This window comes from Delphinus delphis, chromosome 14, assembly GCF_949987515.2.
Source record: "Delphinus delphis chromosome 14, mDelDel1.2, whole genome shotgun sequence".
In the NCBI taxonomy this organism is placed as follows: domain Eukaryota; kingdom Metazoa; phylum Chordata; class Mammalia; order Artiodactyla; family Delphinidae; genus Delphinus; species Delphinus delphis.
Window position 1 is genome coordinate 61,790,773 of NC_082696.1, and position 22,766 is coordinate 61,813,538.

Here is a 22,766-nt window from a genome sequence, read left to right on the forward strand (position 1 = left end):
ATTTATCTTAGACAAGGAAGGTTTTCTTGAAGAAGTTATAATTGAGATGAAAACTGATTAAATAATAGGAGTTAAGCAGAGGTTATGCTAAGTATTCCAGGCAGAGGATACAGTGTTTGTGAAAGCTCTATTCCTCAGATATTGTTTCCATAACAAAGTATACCATTTCATTGTCAGTAGGTATTTCATCATTTTTTCAAAATGAAGTAGAATGGGATTATCAAGTCCTGTTTAGTTAACAAATGATGCAGAGTATGGATGGCTTGGAAGCATATTTATTATTACAAGAAAATATTTGGTTTGGGCACATGTGAACAACCCAAGCATTTGTTTCAGTTGAAAACATTTCTTTCAGAAGAAAATTTGGCTTTCATATTTGTATGCAAGTTTCCAAATTGGTTTCCAATTGTAGTGAAGTAAGCATTTGGTTGGTGGCAGTTAGGATAGCCAAATGAATCTGCACATGTTCATAGAGGCCTGGGGACACTCCTGAGGTCCAAGTCCTCTTATTATGTTTTCACTGGTTATCTGATTAATGATTTATCACATAGCTGTGCAATTATAATCACCCAAACTTTCATTTAAAGGAAAATTAAAATTTACAGAAACTCACTAGAAGTTAAGCAGGCCTCCATCGTCTTAGCAAAGGACATTTATTCTCTCCTCAGACTATAAAACTTTAAAGAAACAGAAGGCATTGTGCAGACAGTAACTATGCTATATTATTTATGTATTTATTTACCACCCATGGAAGTATTTTTTAAAGATACCCTAAAAATTTTAAAGATTTTTGAAGATTCTTTTGAAGATTACCTTAAAGAATCAAGTATGACAAAATGAGTTATTTGTTGAGATTAATAGCAGAATACTCCGTGTTTCTCCTACTGTTTATTAAGATAAGATAGTCAAGTTTTCGGTTTATTGAAGAGAAACCTAGAGTAAAATTTTAAGATATTGTAGAAAGTTGCAGTTTGTCTCCCATATCTATTCTCAATTTTTCCTTAGCCTATGAATGCCCAGTCAGTCGCTATATTCTCCAGGCTGCCTTATGGCAAGGTCTGGCCATGCAATTAGGTGATTACCAAAATGATATGAAAGGAATAAATAAAACTTACATCTGACCAGCTTCTTAGAAAATTCCTTGTCCTGGACTTCCCGCCTCTCTTTTTCCCTACCCACAAGCTGAAACATGGATGGGACAGCAATCTAGTATCACAAGCCAAGAACACTGCCATAGATGGTCGGATCACAGTAGAGTAGACTGTTCCATGAGAGAGAAGTCACTTCTCTTAGCAAAGCTATTGTATTCTGGGGTCTCTTTATTGCAATAGTCCAACAATTATGTGAACTATTGTAATGAATATCTATTCAATCAGATTGCCAAGGTGGTAATTTTAGAATGATGAGAGTGTCTCTTATATAGTTATTAACGATTATTAGTTAAGTTTAAATATAACTAATAGTATCTGAAAACATAAAAATGTTGCTTCTGTCAGTCCCTACTATTTAGGTAACTAAACCTCAAGGATACATATATATCTATATGGACTTTTACTCAGGATCCCAACTGAATGTATATTTTTTAGTTTTTAATTTTAACTAAAATGAAAATAAAATTACCAAAGATGATGATCATATAGGAACCATTTCGGCCAGAATATTAAAATAAAATAAAATACTATATAGGAAATTTAATCAAGAAAACATATTAAAACAAAATCAATAGAGAAATCAAATTTTGTCTTAAACAGAACCTGGAATTTAGCAGATCATATATTCAAGGATAAATTATCTTCCACAAGCAAGAAGCATAAAATGAAAATTAAAATGCACCCAAAATGCAATCTTTTGTGTAGGAAATACCACAAATTACATGGAATGTCAACAAACAAGCAAGCCAAGTCAACCTAATTATAAAGAAGCAATATATTCTGACAGCTAAATAAAAAAACATTTAAAAAATACTTGAACATATATTTGAAACCAGTTCTCTATCACAGGCTATATCAGAAAATAGTTATGATACATTTTAATTTTTTCACAGATATATGTAAAAGAGATAATATTAATTTTATGTATCAATGTAAAAATCACAAAATCTAGATGATACACTGCCCATATTAATGAATATACCTACAGTGAAGGGTGATGGATACTAGAAGTTAGTGTTTTATTTTATAAAATGTAAATATGTTTGTTTAATTCCATGGTGATACTAACAATATTAATACAAGTTCAATTGTTTTTCACCTTAATATTTGCTTTTACATTATCATATCGTTTGATCCTAACAAGAGTAGACACTGTGTCTTGTTCATAATTGATCACCAAAAGAATGAGCTTGCAACAGTATTTTTTAAATGTTGAAAACAACCTGTGATTTCTGTTACTAGGACAAAATGGCTTAGGTTCACTTGTCTCGGTTTATCTCCTCTAAATATGAATGCATACCCTGGAAATAATTCCACAAACATAAAAGAATTCTGTAAGGTGAAAGGAAGCTGCTAGAGTAGCTAGAGATGTCAAGATCTATATAACACTCAGGTAGTTTTCTGGCCTTTCTTTGTTATATCCTATATATCCTGGATGAGTACTACAAAAAATTCCCACCCCCAGTTGCTAACAATCATAGAAACAAAACAAAACAAACAAACAAGAAAAATACAATAAAACAAAACACACGCAAAACCCCAACAATTAAACCACATGAAAATCTGGTCTTTTTGGCCAAGAAATCAGAAACGGGGAAGTCCAGTAGGGACCTAACTGGAAGACCCATATCTAGTGGCCACAGCAACCAGATCTGCCTATCCTCCCTGACCCTACATCCCTGACAGGGGAGCAGCAGCAGCAGCAGCAGGATCTGCATCAGCCCACACCCTGCCTTAGGGCCCCACTCAGTAATATACCTGGCAGGCCCACTCAACTCATGTCCTGCATCCACTGGCAATAGGTGGGCTCCTCCACTTGTACGGGCAGTGCCAACAGGCCTGGTGTCTCTCCATCTTCTACCCAGCGATGGAGAGGCACATTCCTGACCCTCAACTCCAGTGGCAAAAAGAAACCTAAGCCAAGAATCTCTTAGCCCTCCATCCAGTGGGAGGAGGTAGTCTGGGTAGGTATTTCCCTCCTCCCATGCCACCTCCAGAGATATAAAGGGAAGTCTAATGGCACTGGGTGAGAGTCTCTGCATTGTAAGGGTTCAGTGTCCCCCATCTAAGGGCCCTGGGGATACTTTCCACCTCTGCTAGCAACACCAACAGGGAACCAGCAATCAGCCAGAGCCCACACAGAATGAGAAGAAGAAAACAGACCAGAACAGTATTGTGAGGGCTCAGAAAACAAATTGCCATTGAAATTACAGCCTGCAAAAATAGGCCAGGACCTACATGATAAACCTAAACAGGGTGGCTGCCTGCTAAAAGAGAAGATTTTAAAAGATTCAAGTCTCCTAGCATAAGTTCTAAAATGTCCAGGAGGCAGTAAAAACAATCACTCATTATATCAAGGACCAGGAAAATCACAACTCGAACCAAAAATGACAACACACTGATGCCAACACAGAGGTTAAGCAGATATTGAAGTTATCTGACAAAGATATCAAAATAGCCATCATTAAAATATCAACAATGAATTACAAATTCTCTTTAAACAAAAAACAATTAAAATGTCAGCAGAGGAATGGAAGTTATAAAGTTATAAATAAGAACCACAAGGAAATTATAGAACTGAAAAATACAAAAAATCAGAAGAAAAAACTTGCTAGATGAGCTTGATAATAAAGAGGAGATGACAGAAGATAGAATCAGTAAATTTGAGAAGAGATCAAGGGGAATTTATTCAATCTGAACTATAGCATCTAGACTGATAAAACAAACAAACAAACAAACTTGAACATAGTTTCAGGGATGTGAGGGACAAAACTAAATATTAAACATTTGTAATATTGGAATCCCAAGGCAAGGGAGAAAGAATATAGGCCTGAAAAAAGGATTCAAAGAAATAATCACTGAAATTTCCTAAATTTGGTGAAAAATATAAATTTAAAGATGCATGAAGCTGAGTGAAACCCATATAGGATAAACCTAAAGAAATCCACTTTATGACTCATGATAATTAAACTTCTGAAAATGAAAGATAAAGAGATATGTCTTAAAGGCAGTCGGAGAAAAATGATGCATTACCTCTAGGGGAATACCAACTCAAATGAAAGTGGATTTCCCACTTGAAACCATGAAAGCCAGAAAAAAGAGGCACAATATTTTTTAAGTTCCAAAAGAAAAGAACTACCAACTTCAAGCTCTATATTTGGCAAAGCTATCCTTCAGTAATAAAAGGGAAATAAAGCCATTCTCAGACAAAGGACCATTAAGATAATTTGTTGCTAGCAACTTATTCTTAAAGAATGACTAAAGAAGCCTTTTCAAATAGAAAGAAAATGATAAGAGAAGTTTTGGAATTTCAAAAGTAAAAAAAAAAACAAAACAGAATAGGGAAAAATAATAGGCTTTTTTTTCTCCTCATAGTTTTTAAATCAGATGGTTGAGGCAAAAATTATTTGGTGCTTAATGTTTGCAGAGGAAATAATTATGACACAAATTGCAAAAATGGGGAGAAACAGACATAAAGAGAATAAAGGTTTCAATATTTCACTTGAAGTGCTAAATGGCAATAACAGTTGATTGTGATAATTTAGGTATGTATATTATAGTATAGAGAGTAACCACTAAATATATGCAGAGTGATACTTTTAAAACCACTACAAAGTTTGGAATCCTACAAAATGTTCATGTACTTCAAAGGAAAGGAAGAAAAGGAAAAATGAGGAATGAGAAACAGAGGAAATAGACAGTAAACAAATAAAACCACAGACTTATATACTACTATACCAAAAACTACATTAAATATAAATAATCTAACTAGGCTAATTAAAAGACAGAGATTGGTAGAGTGGATTAAAAAAAAATCATGATCCAACTATACACTGTAAGAAATTCACTTCAAACATGTCATAAGTAGGCTGAAACTAAAAGAATGGAAAAAGATCTATCATGTTGAAACAGGAGGGAAGGGGGCAGGGCACAACCTTTAAAAGGATGACATAGCCATAGTACATGACGAAAACTAGTGAGAACCAACTAGGTCCAAGATGGAAGAAGATGTGACTTCCAATGGACCTTGAGCCTCATTATACGCTCATTGTAATATATTAGCACACAAAATGACACACCCACCAGTGCCATGACAGTTTTGAGGCCAACCATAAAAGGTCAAAAAGTGGGCGGTGGCCCAATTCCTGGAAATCCCCACCCCTTCCTCGAAATAGTTGGAATAATCCTCCCACTCATTAGCCTATGAAATTACCCAGCCCATAAAAATTAACCATGCTATGTTTTGAGGCCTCTTGCCTTACGAGAAGGCCCACACTCTGTCTGTTGAGTGTTTCTCCCAAGCTCTCTCTCATCTTCTGAGATGGCCCACACTCTGCCTGTGGAGTGTGCTGCTCTCTAAATAAATCTAATTCTTACCTATCACTTCGTCTCCAAAGTCTTTTGCAATGAAGGAAGAACCTTAAATTCACCGGGAATGATGTCAACATCAATTTAAAAACAAGTAAGAGTGACTATTTTAGTATCAGAAAAAGTAGACCTCAGAGCAAAGAAAATTACTAGAGATAAAGAAAGACATTACATAACGATAAAAGGATCAATACTCTAAGTTTTATGGAATTGTGCTACACCAAAATTCTTATGTTGAAGCTTTTTCTCCCAATGTGACTGTTGGAAGATGGGGCCTTTAAGGAGGTAATTAAGGCTAAATGAGGCTGAGGCCTTAATCCAATATTACAAGTGTCCTGTAGGAAGAAGAGATACTATGAATGCAAATGCACAGAGGAAAAGCCAGGTGAAGACACAGTGAGAAGGTAGCTATCTGCAAGCCAAGGAGAGAGGCCGCAGGAGAAACCAAAAATGCTGTCAGTTTGATCTTGGACACCTAGCCTCCAGAACAGTGAGAAAATTTTTTTTGTTGTTTAAAAGCAGCCAGTCTGTGGTATTTCATTATGGCAGCCCTAGCAAAGTAATACAGTTCCGAAGTGATCATTAACATATATACATCACAAAGCAGACCTTTGAAACACATGAAATAAAAATGAATAGAGTTACATGATAAAATAGAGATATTTACAGTTATAGCTGAGAACTTCAACACCCTACTTGCAGTAATTGATAGAATAAATAGAAAGTTGGCAAAGATACAGAAGAACTGAACAAAACTGTCAACAAATGGGATCTACTGTCACATATGCAATTCTTCACTCAACAAAAGCAGAATGCACATAAATGCCTATGGAACACTCATCAATATAGATTGTATCTGGGGTCATAAAACAGTTTTCAAAAAATTAAAATAAATTGAAATCATATAGAGTATGTTCTCCAGCCATAACGGAATCAAACTAGAAATTAATAAAAAAAATAGAAAACTTAAAATATTTGGCAATTAAATAACACATTTCTAAACAATTCATGAACAAAAGAGGAAGTCTCAAAGGAAACAAAGAATACATAGAATTAAATGAAATTAACACAATGCATCAGAACATGTGAGATTCACCTAAAACAATGCAGAGAATGAAATTTATAGCATTAAATGCTTCTATCAGAAAGAAGAAAGGTGACAAATCAATAATCTAAGTTTCTATTTTAAGAACTAGAGAAAAAGCAAAATAAAGCTAAACCAAGCAGAAGAAAAAAAGTACTTGATGAAATAAGAACATAAAACAATGAAATCGATATAGGAAAAAAATAAAGATCAATAAAGCAGATGCTTATTTTTCAAAAATATCAATGAAATTGATAAATCCCTAGCAAGATTGATAAAGCTTAAAAGACAAAAGATACAATTACCAATATCAGAAACGAAACAGGGGAAGTCTTTATAGATTCTTCAGTTACTCAAAGGATAATGAAAGAATCCTATAAACAACTTTATAGTCACAAATTCAGTAACTTAAAAGGAAGAAACTGATTTCTCAAAAAAGTGCAAAATACCAAAACTGAACCAAGATAAAATTGATACCAGTCTTATAATCATTTAAAGAAATTGAATTTCTAATTAAACTGTTCAGAAATAAGCAGTTTCTGTTTATTTAGAAATAAATCTCTAGCCCTACAAGTCTTCACTGTTGAATTTTACTACACATTTAAAGAAGAATTAACACCAACTGTACACAATCTTCTCCAGAAAATAGAAGACAAAGGAACACTTTCTTTTCCATTACATAAGAAAAGAAAAAAAGAAAGAGAACAGACCAAAATCTCTCATTCTCTCATGAACTTAGATCCCAAAATTCTTATCAAAATATTAACAAATCAAGTCTAGCAAAGAATAAAAAGAATTCTACACCATGAAGAATTCTAACAATTCTACAGTGGGATTTTTTCATGTATGCTAATCAGGTTCACCATTTGAGAATTAATCAATGTAATCCATCATATCAACAGGCCAAAGTAGAAAAAGCATATAATTATATTAATTGATACAGAAGAGCACTGGATAAAATTCAACATTTAATCATGACAAAAACTCTCAACAAACTAGGAATATAAAGAAACCTTATCAACTTGATAAAAATCATCCATAAAACACCTATAGCTAACATTATACTTAACAATGAAAGATCTCCCTAGGATCATCTTAGGGAATTCCAGCTCTCACCACACTGATTCAAAACAGTATGAAAGTTCTAGATACTGTATTAAGTCAAAAAAAAAAGAGGTAAAAAAGCATACAGTTTGGAAATGAAGAAATAAAACTGTCCCTATTTTCAGATGACATGGTTGTCTATGTATTAATAGAAAATCTCAAGGAATCTATTAAAATACAAAAACTTCCTCGAACAGACTTTGAGCTTACCAAGATTTCAGGGTACAAGTTCAATATGTAAAAACAATTCTCATTTCTACATACTAAAAGTGAACTGTAGAAATCAAATTAAGTACAATATCACTTTTATCCAAAATAAAATAAAGTACATAAAACTTAAAGAAAGCTTGTACAGGGTGTGTATCCAGAAAATTAAAATATGCTGATAAAAGAAATTAAAGACCTAAGTAAATGGGGAGACATACTTGTGTTCATGGAACGAAAGACGCAACATAGTAAAGGTGTCAATTTTCCCCAAATTTATCTATAGAGTTAATGCAATTCTTATCAAGATTTCTGCATGATTTTTTGTAGATACAGATAAGCTTATTATAAGAAAACACAGAAGCCACAGAAAGGCTAAAAGATCTTCACCAAAAAAATAAGTTGGAGGATATCACTCTACCTATTGTTAAGGCTTACTATACAGCTATGATAATCAAGAGCAGTGGTCCCCAACATTTTTGGCACCAGCGACCAGTTTCGTGGAAGACAGTTTTTCCACGGACTGGGGGTGAGGGTTCAGGCGGTAATGGGAGTGATGGGGAGTGGCAGATGAAGTTTCCTGGGGGTTGGGTACCCCTGATCAAGAGTATGGAATTAGAAGAGGGATAGACACATTGATCAGATGGACAAAACAAAGAACCCAGAAATAGATCCTCACAAATATATTCAACTGATTTTGACAAATGTTCAAAAGCAATTGTTGGAGGAAAGATAGCCTTTTCAACAAATAGTGCTGGAGTAACTGGGCATCTATGGACAAAAATATGAGCCTTAAAGTAATCCATATTATATATACAAAAATATGTTTATGAACTTAAATATAACACATAATAATATAAAACTTTTGAACACTCCTACACTGTTGGTGGGAATGTAATTTGGTATAGCCACTATGGAGAACAGTATGGAGGTTCCTTAAAAAACTAAAAATAGAGCTGCCATATGATTCTGAAATCCCACTCCTGGACATGTATCTGGAGAAAACCATAATTCAAAAAGACATATGCACCCCACTGCAGCACTATTTACAATAGCCAAGACATGGAAGCAACCTAAATGTTCATTGACACATGAATGGATAAAGAAGATGTGGTATATATACATGCACACACACAATGGAATATTACTCAGCCATAGAAAACAATGCACTAATGCCATTTACAGCAGCATGGATGGACCTAGAGATTATCATACTAAATGAAGTGAGCCAGACAGAGAAAGACAAATATTATATGATATCACTTATATGTGGAATCTAAAAAAAAAAAAAAAAAAAAAAAGTAAGTAAGTTACAAATGAACTTATTTCCAAAACAGAAACAGACTCACAGACATAGAAAGCAAATTTATGGTTACCAAAGGGGGAATGGGGGTAGGGGGAGGGATAAATTAGGAGGCTGGGATTAACGTACACACACTGCTATATATAAGATAGATAACTGACAGGACCGACTGTATCACACAGGGACCTACTCTATCACACTATACTCAATATTTTGTAGTAACCTATAAGGGAAGAGGATCTGAAGTAGACTATATATATATATAAAACTGAATTACTGTGCTGTACACCTGAAACTGAGACGATATTATAAATCAACTATACTTCAATAAAAATGTTATAAAACTTTTAGAAAAAGCATAGGATAAAATATTTGGAATCTAGGGCTAGAGAAAGAGTTCTTAAATCTGATAGCAAAATGATGATACTTAGAAGAATAAATGGATAAACCAAACCTCATTAAAATTTAAAACTTTTGCTCATCAAAAGACCCTGTTAAGAAGATGAAAAGACAACCAGTTAGACTGGGAGAAAATTTTTGGAAACTGCATATCAGACAAAGGACTCATATGTAGGATATATAATGAACTCTCAGAATTCAACAGTAAAAAACAAAAAGCCAACCCATAACCCCAAAATCAATCCAATTTGAAAATGGGCAAAAGACATAAACACACATTTCACAGAAGAGGTCATACAGATGGCAAATAAGAACATAAAAATAACATTAATAAAATATCAACATCATTAACCATCAGGTAAATGCCAATTTAAACCACAATATTACTATATCAGAATGGTTAAAATAAAAAATAGTGAAAACATCAAATGCTGGCGATGATGTAATGTTACTGGATTACTCATATATTGCTGGTGTGCATGTAAACTGTCACAGCCACTCCAGAAAACAGTCTGGCGGTTTCTCATAAACTATCATTGGGCTTTTATCTCAGAGAAACAAGAACTTTATGTTCACACAAAATCTACGCATACATGTTCATAGCAGCTTTATTCATAAATAGCCAGAAACTGAAATTAACCCAGATGTCCATCAAATGTGTAAATGGTTAAAAAAACTGTGGCAACACATATTTTGTAAGACTACTCTGTAGTATAAAGGAATGGACTATTGATACGGAATAAATCTCCAGGGAATTGCACTGAGTGAAAAAAATTAATCTAGAAGTGTACATACGGTATGGTTTATTTTATAAAATATTCTTGCTACAAAAATATTATGGAAATGGAGAACAGATTAATGGTTGTCAGGGTTCAGGAACAGGAAATGTGGAGGAGTAGCAGTGTGGCTATAAAACAGCAACAGAAGGGATCTCTGTGATAATCAAATGTCCTGATTCTTGACTGCATAAATGTCAATATCCTGGTTGTACAAAATTTATATTGTATTGCAAGACATTACCACTGGAGGAAACTGGGTAAGGTATACCAGAGCTATCACTGTATTATTCCTTACAAGTGCATGTGGATCTACAAAAAATCTCTCAAAATAAACCTTTAGAAAAAGGACCCACGAGAGACATAAGTCAATAATTATTTTCCTTGAGAAAATCAAATTCAGAGAGTGAGATTACTTTTCTGAGGTCATGCAGCTGATCTATATTAGAATTGGGACTAACACGTAGGCTTTCTTCGATATGGTCCAGCATTCTTTTCTCTCAAACAGTCCACGCCAACACTGATTTCTTGTAAGGCAAGGCCTAAAATTAAGGGCCAATATATGTGCTGACTAGACAAATAGGGGAAACCAGGAGAGCCACAGATGGCCTAGCCACAAGTTGTGGCTTGTGGCTCAACTTAAGGTCCCCTCAACAAGCAACCTACTTCTCAAACTGAAGAGAAGCAAGTGCAGGCCAGTTTTGGTTCCTTGCCAGCCTGCAGAAACATTCAAACAACCACCCATGGGGACTAGGGGACACCTAATCCTCTTGATACTACAGTGCCTGCCTTCCACAGCCCTAGCTGTACAACCCCTTCTAAACTGCAACTCTGGGGTGGCCCCGTGTGGCCCTATATGCCTCTCCCCACCTCCCTGCACTAGTTATAAAGTAAGCAGAGCAAATGACTATGATGAGATTGAATCACATTCACGGGCTTCCTAAAGAGTTTTGTTGTAATGGAATCATGTAAATAGGTGGAAAAGGTTTCAAGAATTAAGTTCATGATAGTCTTCACATGTCTGAGTCCTCTAGGAGATTTACACTATTGGAATTCAAATAAAAACACATTATCATCAATTCATGAAGCACAGAAAGATAGCTCTGGATAATTCCTGCTTGGGGGGTGGGGGGACTGCTTTAAAAAAAATCTAAAGTAACATAAAGAATATAATTTTGAGGTCGTACCCTGGACCATAAGTATTTTTACAAAGAGGGTAATATTACAAAGATAAGTAGTTTAGTAATAGCCCTTGATTTACAATAGCCTCTCAATAAAAATTTTTCTGTTATGCAGTTTTTCTTTATATTATCTGGCTTATAACTTAAAACATGACCAAATATTAATGTCCTAAGGAAAGTATTAATCCATTTTTATTTAAAAATTAGATGATTGGTATGCAAACTGAGTGGAAGTGCCTCAGAAAATATATAGTATAAATGCTCTAAACTAACTCATAGTGACAGCTGTGTTAAAGTCATATGGTGTCTAGGTTTTCCAAATAATAGTGAGTCTAATTCAATAGATTAAAACATTTAAGGTAGTTATGACCTATACTTTCTTAGTTGACCAACTCACTTAAATGATAAGATATTTCTCAAGTTTAGGTTGATTAGAGTGAAATTCTATGGACTCCTGAGGTCTTCACTAGAAGTATCAAGGATGTTTACTTGTTTATATTTCTGGCCAGAAAATAAGTTTTATAGTTTAATGGCTACATGGCCATTTGCACAAAAATTTGGAATGATTATATATGGAATTATATTCCCAAGCACCCAAATTCTGATATATTTGTGCTGGGAAAAAAAAATTAGAGGAAAACAATAAAAAGGAAGTAAGAAAAATGTTCTTACTTGATATATTGTTGGCAATTGTTAAGTGTCCAGGAATTATGCCTTAAAATTGCTTAGCAAATGGACCAATATACCTATCACATTAGCACAAAGAATAAAAAGAAATAACATAAAATTCCAAATCATAATTCAACACAAAAATCTTTATAAATGACTAAATGTCAATTTGGCATCTTCTGTTCTTGATTGTGAGTGTCCTTTAAAGTATCAATTCTTATTGCACAATGAATATTTTGGCACTAAACTTGGCTAAATTTTAAAGTATTTTATATTTAAATTACATAAATCATAATCTTAAACTTCCATGTAAATTGAAAACAAAAAGTTTGATGAAGTAAATAATTCATGGGATTAACAAGGAAAGTTTAATTGTGTTTTGCAGGTTTTTCAAAACGTGATTACCCAGGTAGCAGAGTTAATCCAAAAGATTATATCCTTCAATATCTGCTTGAGCCTTTGCATGGCAATAGGATTTTTATCCGGTTGATAGTGTCCCAGAATAAATACCACATTCTCCAGCCTTTTTCTCAGGCAGCGGTGGCACAAGACTAAGGAAACTTCTGACAATCTTCTTTACAAAAGAACTCGAGAGCTCTTTGCCCTTTTTTTACCCTGCCCTCTATCCTGTTGATTAGAATGTGGATGAAGTTACCGAAACCCCATCTTGAACCTTAAAGATGGAAGGCATACCCTAAGAATAATTTAGCACAAAATCAGAGGTAGCCTAGATTCCACATGACAGCTGACACTCAAAGACTCTCTATATCTGACTTATACAAAAGAAAGAAATGAATTTCTATTTTGTTTTCATTGCTACTTTTGAGAACTCTTTTGCTCATAATTGAATTTAGTCCTAACTAGTTCAATGTATACCTAGAAAATCCTGTTGCTGTGGGGCAGGATGGAGGTGGGATGTTGTAGGTTTAAAATCTACATAACATAGACAAATTTAACCCTGATGGAAAGTTATATTTTTCATAATATATTCATTTAAAATATTTTAAAATCTTCTTATTCACAGTATCTATCTCTATACATTTAACAATTTAGTATTTATCATGACATTTTAACAAAAACATTGGCAGCAAATAAAATACAACTCAGTTCTTTAAAAAAGTTTCTTTTCCTCTAATTAACATATTATATATAGTTGACATATTATATTTCATGGATAAAATTATAAATACTCCTTAATTATAAGTATAAATATTACATATAGCTGACCATAGTCTCAAAATCTTCTTAATCTCTCAATATGTAAAAGATATTGTGATATGCACACTTAAAAATGCAAATGCATTGTCTCAACATTATTTAATCAGTCTGTAGTTATGTATTTTTTCTATTTGGGTTGTTCTCTTGTATAATGTTATTTTGAGTTGGATAAATAGTGTTTATACTCCATTCCACTTAAAGATGATAACTAGGCCCTTGGTGATGTTATTTGCTTGTAAAAGAAATTTAATCTTAGATTGATGGAATATAAATTTTAAGTATATAATTCTGCCTTTGTAACTTGTATTTGTTTTGGTGGAATATATTCATTCTATCATTTACGTTGCTTTTATAATTCTATATGCTAGTTATCAAAGAGAAAGATTTGTCCTGAGTTGATCAGTGTGCTTATGACAGTTCATATGTTTTTTCTTACAGCTTTTTCTCAATTTATGAATATTCTATCTAAACAATACTTTATTTAGTGTTCTTATAACAAGTATTAAAAATAACTTTACTAGTATAGTAATAGAATCAAATTTTGTTTTATTCCTACTCAATCCTACCTTGACCCTCCATTAGGCAATGGCCTATAGTTAATCCCTAAATATTTTATAAATTATTATCAATTTTTTCAGATTGCTTACAATAAGAAATCATAGCGTACATAACTAAATAGATCAGTAAGATTTGTTTTAATAATATAATGCCCACATAATGTCCACAGTACCCTGTAAACATACTCAATAGTTTCCCAAAACTTTTAGTTTAAAATTAATAAAGTATAAGACTGAATGGTAGTTCAAGTACATTATCTTTGCAGTAAAGCACAATATATTAGAAAAATATCTACATCGCTTTGAGATTGAAATTGATTTAATTTTCCAAATTCATGGATTCTAGGAAAGTTATGCATGAAAACGTTTCCCCCACATCTTTTAATTACGTTTTTCATTATAAGCAAACTTATATGTACTTAATGTTAAAAATATTCAGTTAAAGAGTTCTGTAAGTTCTTCGCACTCCCCTCACCTACTGCTGATTTCCAAAAATAACTACTTCCAACTGATTTAGCTATTTTTCTTAATTTTCCTTCTTTTCTCTAAATAACAGTGTGTGCTTCTATGAGTTGATTGTTCAGTAGGAGGCATCATCTATTCACCTTACACAATGAAAGCTCACAGCCACCACCCAAAGTATTTACATTCACAAAATCCTACACATTGGTACCATTATTTAGAGTTTTCTTTATTAAATCGATACTCAGATAAGACGAGTCTTCAACAATGCTATAAAGTTTGTGATTATTTTTGCTTTCTTGCACAATATTTTGTTTGCTTTGCTGTAAATAATTGCCTTGTAATTTCTTCCCTTAGTTTTCTATGTACTTATCACTAATGCAACACCAAACTCTTAGCTGACTTTGTAAATCTCTCCTCTATATGTTCCCAATGTCAAGTATCCTACCAATTTTACTTTCTTGATGAAATCTCTGCTAGACCTGCTCCAATCTGAACCCTTTTTATCTGGTGAACAATTGTCATCCTGGAATCTCCTTGCACCACTTTACTGAGCCGGCACACCATTAACATTTGACAGGCACAAGGCAAGAGAACAAACAGAGACACATTGTTCTATATCTCACCCCCTCGCTCTTCCAATCCTGGTTCCAGGGAACAGACCCAACGAAGAAGCCAAGAAGCCATCCACACCCTGGGTCTCAGTGAAACACCATTTTAGGCAGGGAATTCCTTGCAGTATCCTCCCTAGAGCATATTGGTTCTATGGGAAGATGCTGTGTGTTTCAGATTCCGTATTTTAGAACTTCGTTGAAGTCTACCTTCAACTGTGTCAAGTGTCCCAGAGTTAGAGATTTATTTTTCTCCTCCAGTTTTCTTCTGGGATGAGAGAAGACCAGTCACCTATTTCTCAGAGTGAAAGAGGAGACCTAAGGTTCTGCTTCTTAAACACGTATTTATTCAGTACTATTTTAGACTTATCTTAAATCTTATTGTCAGAGATACTAGGTATCAACTATTCCATAGCCTTTAAGGGGTTTACAGTATACATATCTCTGAGTCTTGCATTTACACGATTGTCTTGGAAGAATAATGTAGCATTAGTAATTTTACCTTACACCACTTTCTCCCTGCTCCAACCATGGTGAACTTCTCCCAGTTCTTTAAACAGTGTTTTAAAATTTTCTTTCAGCTTTCACATATGCATTTCTCTCTGCTTAGAGCTCTTTATCCACATATCATCCCTTCATTTACATACACTCAGTGATCCTTCCCAGGTTAAATATCACTTTCTTAGGTAAATCTTCCCGAGGCCCCCAGATCAATTAGGCCCTCTTATTCTATCTTCCATTACCTCCATGACTCCTCTTTGGCAGCACTTGGCATACTTGTCATTCTGTACTTAATGATCTATAATGATTTGTTTATTGTTTCTCCTCCCCATAGACCATGTTACTATAAACTCGAGAACTGTGTTTGTTTTTTCAGACACAATCTTTCTAAATCTTAGCTCAGTGTTTGTATCAGTTTCTTGTGGCTGCTGTCACAAATTGTCACAGACTGGGTTGCCTGAAATGGGAGAAATCTATTCTCTCAGTTTTGGAGGCTAGAAGTCCAAAGTCCAGTAGGGGTATCTCCCTCTGGGGCCTCTTGGGGAGAACGAGTTCTTTGCCTTTTCTAGCTTCTGGTGGCTACACCAGCATTCTTGGGCTTATGAATGCATCACTTCAATTTCTGCATCTATGGTCCTGTTGCCTCCTCATCTTCTGTCCCTGTAATCTCCCTCTATCTAACTTACATAGCAATACTAGTCATTGGATTTAAGACACACCAGGATAATCCATGATGATCTCCTCATCTTTGGATCCATAACTTAATTACATCTGCAAAGATTCTTTTTCTTAATAAGGTAACGTTTACAGGTTCCAAGGATCAGGACATGGACATACTTTTGGGGGGACTGCCATTCAACCCGCTACAGTGCTTAATCTTAAATGTGTGGTACTGCATATTTGTGAGAGATAGTCCAAGTTTTTTCAAAGTGTCAATAATTTTTTTTCTTTTTTTTATTTTGCTGTGTTGGGTCTTCATTGCTGCGTGCAGGCTTTCTCTAGTTGCAGCGAGTGGAGGCTACCCTTCATTGCAGGACGTGGGCTTCTCATTGCAGTGGCTTCTCTTGTTGTGGATCACAGGCTCTTAGGTGTGCAGGCTTCAGTAGTTGCAGCACGTGGGCTCAGTAGTTGTGGCTTGCAGGCTCTAGAGCGCAGGCTCAGTAGGTATGGCGCACGGGCTTAGTTGCTCCACAGAATATGGGATCTGCCAAGACTAGGGATAGAACACGTGTCCCCTGCATTGGCAGGTAGATTCTTAACCACTGCACCACCAGGAAGTCCCTCAATAAATGTTTAGTTGTACTATATTTTTATTTTGAAAAGTATTAAGGATAAAGAGTCACCTTCAGTTGTTTGTGACTTGGGTTTCTTGACAGAATAGCTCACAACATGACAGCAAGTTTCCTTTAGAGCAAGAAACAGTGCAAGAGAGTGCCCAACAGATGTGGAAGTACATAAAATGAAAGCCAACCTACATACTCTATAATTATGCTACAAAGAAAAAAATTGATCATGTAATTATAGCCCTTGGTAGTAAATATCAAGGACTTTAATGCAATATATTGTCAGAAAATTTTGGAGACAATTTAACTGATGGGGTAATGTGATGATGGGGACAGATGATGTGGATACACATAGCTGTGTATCAAGGCTAAAATGAACAGCAATGATAAAAATAAATTTCTTGACAATGAAAGTTCTTCAGAATCACTGTGATTCAACATCCCTTACTTAACTAATTAAAATTCATAAATAGAGTTTGGTATTCTGACCAGGACTGAGCAACTAATCCAACATTTTAAATTGAAATTAGGAAATTTACAAATCTTTGAAGCAACACTATATTGTAAGTTCTGTTTTTTCCACATGTAGATTGGTAAATTACAAAATTCATTTGAGTTATTACAATATTTGATGAAAAATGCTAGCTTCCTACCATAGGCAGGGTGAAGGTTAGTTTTTGGTGTCAACTTGACTAGGCTGTAGCACCCAGTTATCTAATCAGACATTAAGCTAGTATTACTATAAAGGTATTTTATAGGGCTTCCCTGGTGGCGCAGTGGTTGAGAGTCCGCCTGCCAATACAGGGGACACGGGTTTGTGCCCCGGTCTGGGAAGATCCCACATGCCGCAGAGCGGCTGGGCCCGTGAGCCATGGCCGCTGAGCCTGCGCGTCCAGAGCCTGTGCTCCGCAACGGGAGAGGCGTACCACAAAAAAAAAATAAAAATAAAAATAAAGCTATTTTATAGATGTGATTAACATCTACAGTAAATTGACTTTAAGTAAGGGGAACTACCCTCAATAATGTGGGTGGGCCTCATCAAGTCAGCTGAAGGCCTAAGAGCAAAATCTGAGGTTTCCTGAAGAAGAAATTATGCCTCAAGACCACAGCAGTAACTCTTACCTGAGTTTTTGGCCTGTCATCCTGTTCAATAGATTCTGGACATGCCAGCCCCCATAATCTTGTGAGCCAATTCCTTAAAATAAAATAAATCTATATCTATACACATATAGCTATAGCTATACAGATAGATCATATATATCAATACAGTTCTACCTATATTTATATCTATCTATATCTACATATCTCCTATTCTGTTTCTATATATTTTTTTAACATTGTTTTTTATCCATGGTGATTATGAAAAAAAATGTTAGGGATATTTGTCAGGAGCCTACAATGAGACAGTAATCACAGGACAGTTAAATTTGAACTTCTGATAAAAGTGAAAAGTCAAAGAAAATCATTAGCAAATTCTTGGTGAGATGGTGCCAAGCTTAAGCTCTGGAATCAGACAGTCTCTGTCCAAATTCGGGTCCTGCCATTTTAGGGGCTCTTGGGTAAGCTACTGACTTCTCAGAATTCCAGTTTCCCATTTGCATAATGACATTATTAATGATTCCTACCTCATGGAGTGTTGCAAAGATTTAATGAGGTCCTGGATAGAAAATGTTAGCACAATGTCTTCACTGTAGATAAATTTAGTGGTAATCATTATTTCTCAGTTTTAGAATAGGGAATTACGCCAACTGTAGGCACAAAGAGAAATAAAAGGATAAAAATCTGGTTAAAAATATCTAATGATACCTTAAGGAGAAAATATATGCCAGAAATTTGCATAAAACTCTTCTATTTCTAATTGATAAAGACATATTAATAGGAGAGGGAAAAAAACTCTTCTGAAATAAAAAAAAAATATTCCCTAAATGAGAAAAACTTCAAAATCCAAATGGTCTGGCAAGTCAAGTGCAAAATAGAACTGAAGAAGCAAAAATGAATTTAAGAAGTACACTATAAAGAACTCTGAAGGCAATGATAAAAGACAAAGGGTCAAATAAAATATCAGAGGAACATTTGCTTTCAGCTTATTTTGTATTACAAGTATGTGTTTCTTGAGGCGCATAACAAACTTGTCAACAAAATAACATAAAGCTATGGTTTTCTCTTTAACAGCATTCATTCACTATTCTGACACAGTTAGCTATTATTTTCAGCAGTCACTGGGAACGTACCACGAGCATAAGTAGAGCATAGGCAGTCAAGAGTACAAGGGTAGGTGTGGGTGATGGTCTGGGCTTGTATGGAAGAAAAATGTATTCCCTGAGAGTAAATTCCCCATAATTGACATAGCTCCCTGTAAAGGAACCCCGGGGGAAGAAGAGATAAAAGCATTGCTCCTGACCTTGCTACCCATTTCCCACAAACATCACATGAGGCTACTGTTGCCACAGCCATTGGTGTGGAAATAAAATGAAGTAATATCTAGATTGGTTATGCTAACGGCTTTCTCAGATTATAGTCATCTTCAAGGAATTATGGATTTAGTATTTGAGATTTGCAATTAAGTTCTGCAAAGGATTTTTCATTCATAAGTAATTTGAATGTAAAGTAAATGCCTTCTTTCACTTTTCTTTTAAATCGCCTCCATTTATCTGTTCTGCACATAAATTTCTCAGTATAATTGTTTAAATATCTTTGCAAGTCTATTTTTATATATTTATAATGAAATATAACAAATTGTTTTATCATTATGGAGTCTTTTTCTATGCCGATTTCTGCTAATAAAAGCAGTCATAGAATGATTCTGTAAATTAACTTTAAATCAAACCTTAGTGGAGTTTTTCTTTGATTTGTTTTTTGTTTTTTTGTTTGTTTTTAAAGGTTGCTGGTGCCAACCCCCAAAACTCTTCAATTTGGGCAGGTTTTACTAAGGAAAAAACAATAGTAACAACAAATAGCAGTTTGACACACAAAAAAGGAATATTATGACAAAGCTGCATGAGTCCATTAGAAAAATAATATTTTGCCTGAGCCTTTACAAAGTGTTAAGAGGGTCTGCTGTTATGCATAGAAAACCCTGAATAATGTCTTAAAACACTGGAGATAATTTCAACCTGCTCAGGCTTCAGCACCCTTACCAAGTTGCTGCCACTTCCCACTCCACATACTCTCACCACACTTGGTTCCAATGCCCCATGACAGATGCTACCACGACCTCCTGTTACATATATATTTTTTCCTATATATATATATATAATATTTTGCTCATGTCCCTAACAGCTTTCCTTGTTAATCATTTCAAAGCAAAGAAATAACCCAGTAAGAGAATTCTAGTCACTTTAAGGACAATCTGAGTGTAGCATAGTGGCTGTCACTTGAATCCCAGCACATTCTCAAATCTTCATTACAGGGAGACAGAAGGCTTTACAGAAAAACACCAAGCAAAATATGATAACATTTTATTAAACTAATTTTACTATTTGACTAAACTAATCCTGGAGACAAACAGCACTGTTTGAAACTCCTTCAAAATTGCATTATAAGCAGCAGAGATTTGTTTTCCCATTACACCAAACACACATTTTATCCAAGGCCAGAAGAACCCCAATTTTATCTTTCTTTTCTTTTCTATTGTCAGAGAAAATGGTAGAAATTAATGGCTTCTGGTATAAACTAATTTATGAATATATGCGTTTTGAAAAACTATGTAGGGTTCTGTCCTCCCATCATGAAAACAGTCTATATCCTTTAGAATTGCCTTGATTATTTCTCTGCTAATGGATTTGTACTATTCATCTATTGCTGTGACTCTTGCTGTGTAACAAACAAGCCCAAAATTCCAATGGCTTTTAAGAAGTAGCACTTACTTTTCTTTTACACAAGTCTGTGAGTTAGCATGGACAGCTCTGTTTAAGGCAGCAGGTCTATTTCAGAACAGTGCCATGTATTTCTCATTCTGGGAGAAGCAGTTATGGGAGGCAAGCTTTCATCATGCTGAATGGCAGAAACACAAGTAGACAAGAAAAACCATGCAAGTACACTGAGGCTGCTTCTAATATTCTTCTGTCTATAGGGGTAAGAATGTATATTTTACTTATATTGTATAATAGCAAAAATGGAGTGAGGAAAGAATTGTGGAAAAAGAAAACAATGCAATCTATTTCAGGGTTTTTCAAGTTGCACTCAGCTATTATAATGTTGACAAACTGCTAAATCATTCAACAAATAAATGATTTCTTCTAGGTTTTACATACAACATAATCTCTTGGTGTAAAAACATTTCCATTTGATAGGAACTTAATGAAACACAAGTATGACAACAGTGACTTTTAATAAAAGTAATATTCTACTTTGATGAAGAACTCTAAATTTTACATGAAGAGTTCTAAACACTTCCTTAAGCTCTCAGTCAATAATATGTAGTATATATTTTTATCTATATAAAAATACACTCAACAAATATTACAGACTAAAGTAGAAAGACTCCTAAAGTTTCAATAATTTCTTTGATATTTTGCTAAAAACAAAAATGTTATATTGTTTAGTGATAATATCATAATTGTTCATCACTTTGAAGAAAGTGGCTCACCAGCTGTAGAATTCTAGGTGTGCCAACAATAATCTGTTCTGAAACGTCCAAACATATCATTCTATAATAAATTGTTAGTATATTTATTACAACCGATATGTTTTTTAATATGTGGCAGAACAATTCAAGGTGGAGAAATAAAAGCTAAATCCAAACATCTGAGGAGTGCAAGATGGCCGAGGAATTCAACCTAAGAAGAGCATCAAACTGCATAGGATTAAATATAAAAATACTGGTTAATGAATGGTGACAAAGGAAAAAAAATATTTGGGGAGTTGCTATATGAAAATAATAATAATTATTATCATTATTATTATTATCATCTAAATCATGTAATCCTCTAGACTTCTCATTCCATAAACATCATCTTTTGGCTTCTAGTACCCAATTTTAGTGTTGGTGTGTGTGTGGTTTTTGGGGTGTTGGGATTCCCCACACCAATAAGCAATTCTCAGATGTCAGTAGGGTGTCAAAGAATTCAACTCAATTCTGATACCGATTTACAAGGAGATAGCATGAGATTCCACAGGTTATGGGTGCAGTCTTAGAAGACTGTCTCCCTCCCACCTTCACACACCAGTGGGAAGTCCAGGTTGTTACCTGTACTCCTGATTGCCCTGTAGTCTGGCTTTAAATCAGAGGTTTCCACAATCCCCTCCTTGCATTTAATTAATTTGCTAGAGCAGTTCACAGAACTGAGGAAACTAGATTACCAATTTATTGTAAAAGTATTAGAGCAGGCAGATAGCTAGATATGAGCAGAGTAAGGGGGGCAAGGAGCAGGTGGCAAGGAACCATACATATTGTAAACAATAGGGGTCCTTGGGAAGACAAAGAAAGGTGGGAAAAGGCAGGAATATCTGGAATGTAACCTTTTGCTCATTATGCCCTCATTACAATTAAATTAGCTTTCAGATAGGAAGTACCCATCATGCACCAATGCCATGACATTTCTAATCAAGACCAAATAAGGACAAAAATCCCTCTTCCCCTTGGGAAGGTGGAGCTGGGATGAAAATCAGGAAATACCACCCAAAGCCCCTCCCTTCTCAATGAATATCCCACCCATTCATTTCTACACCCCATATAACCAGGTTACTAAAGAATCTCAGGGCAGCTACTCACTTAAGTCTGCCCACTCTCCCCTTAAGAGTGTACTATCACTTAATAAATCCTCACCTTGCTTTCCTGACCTCCATGTTTCCTCTCTTAATTCTTTCTGTGATAGGCAAGAATCTATTCTCCGGTAACAAAAGGATACAACTCAGGAACCGCCAGATGAAGAGATGCATATAGCAATGTATATA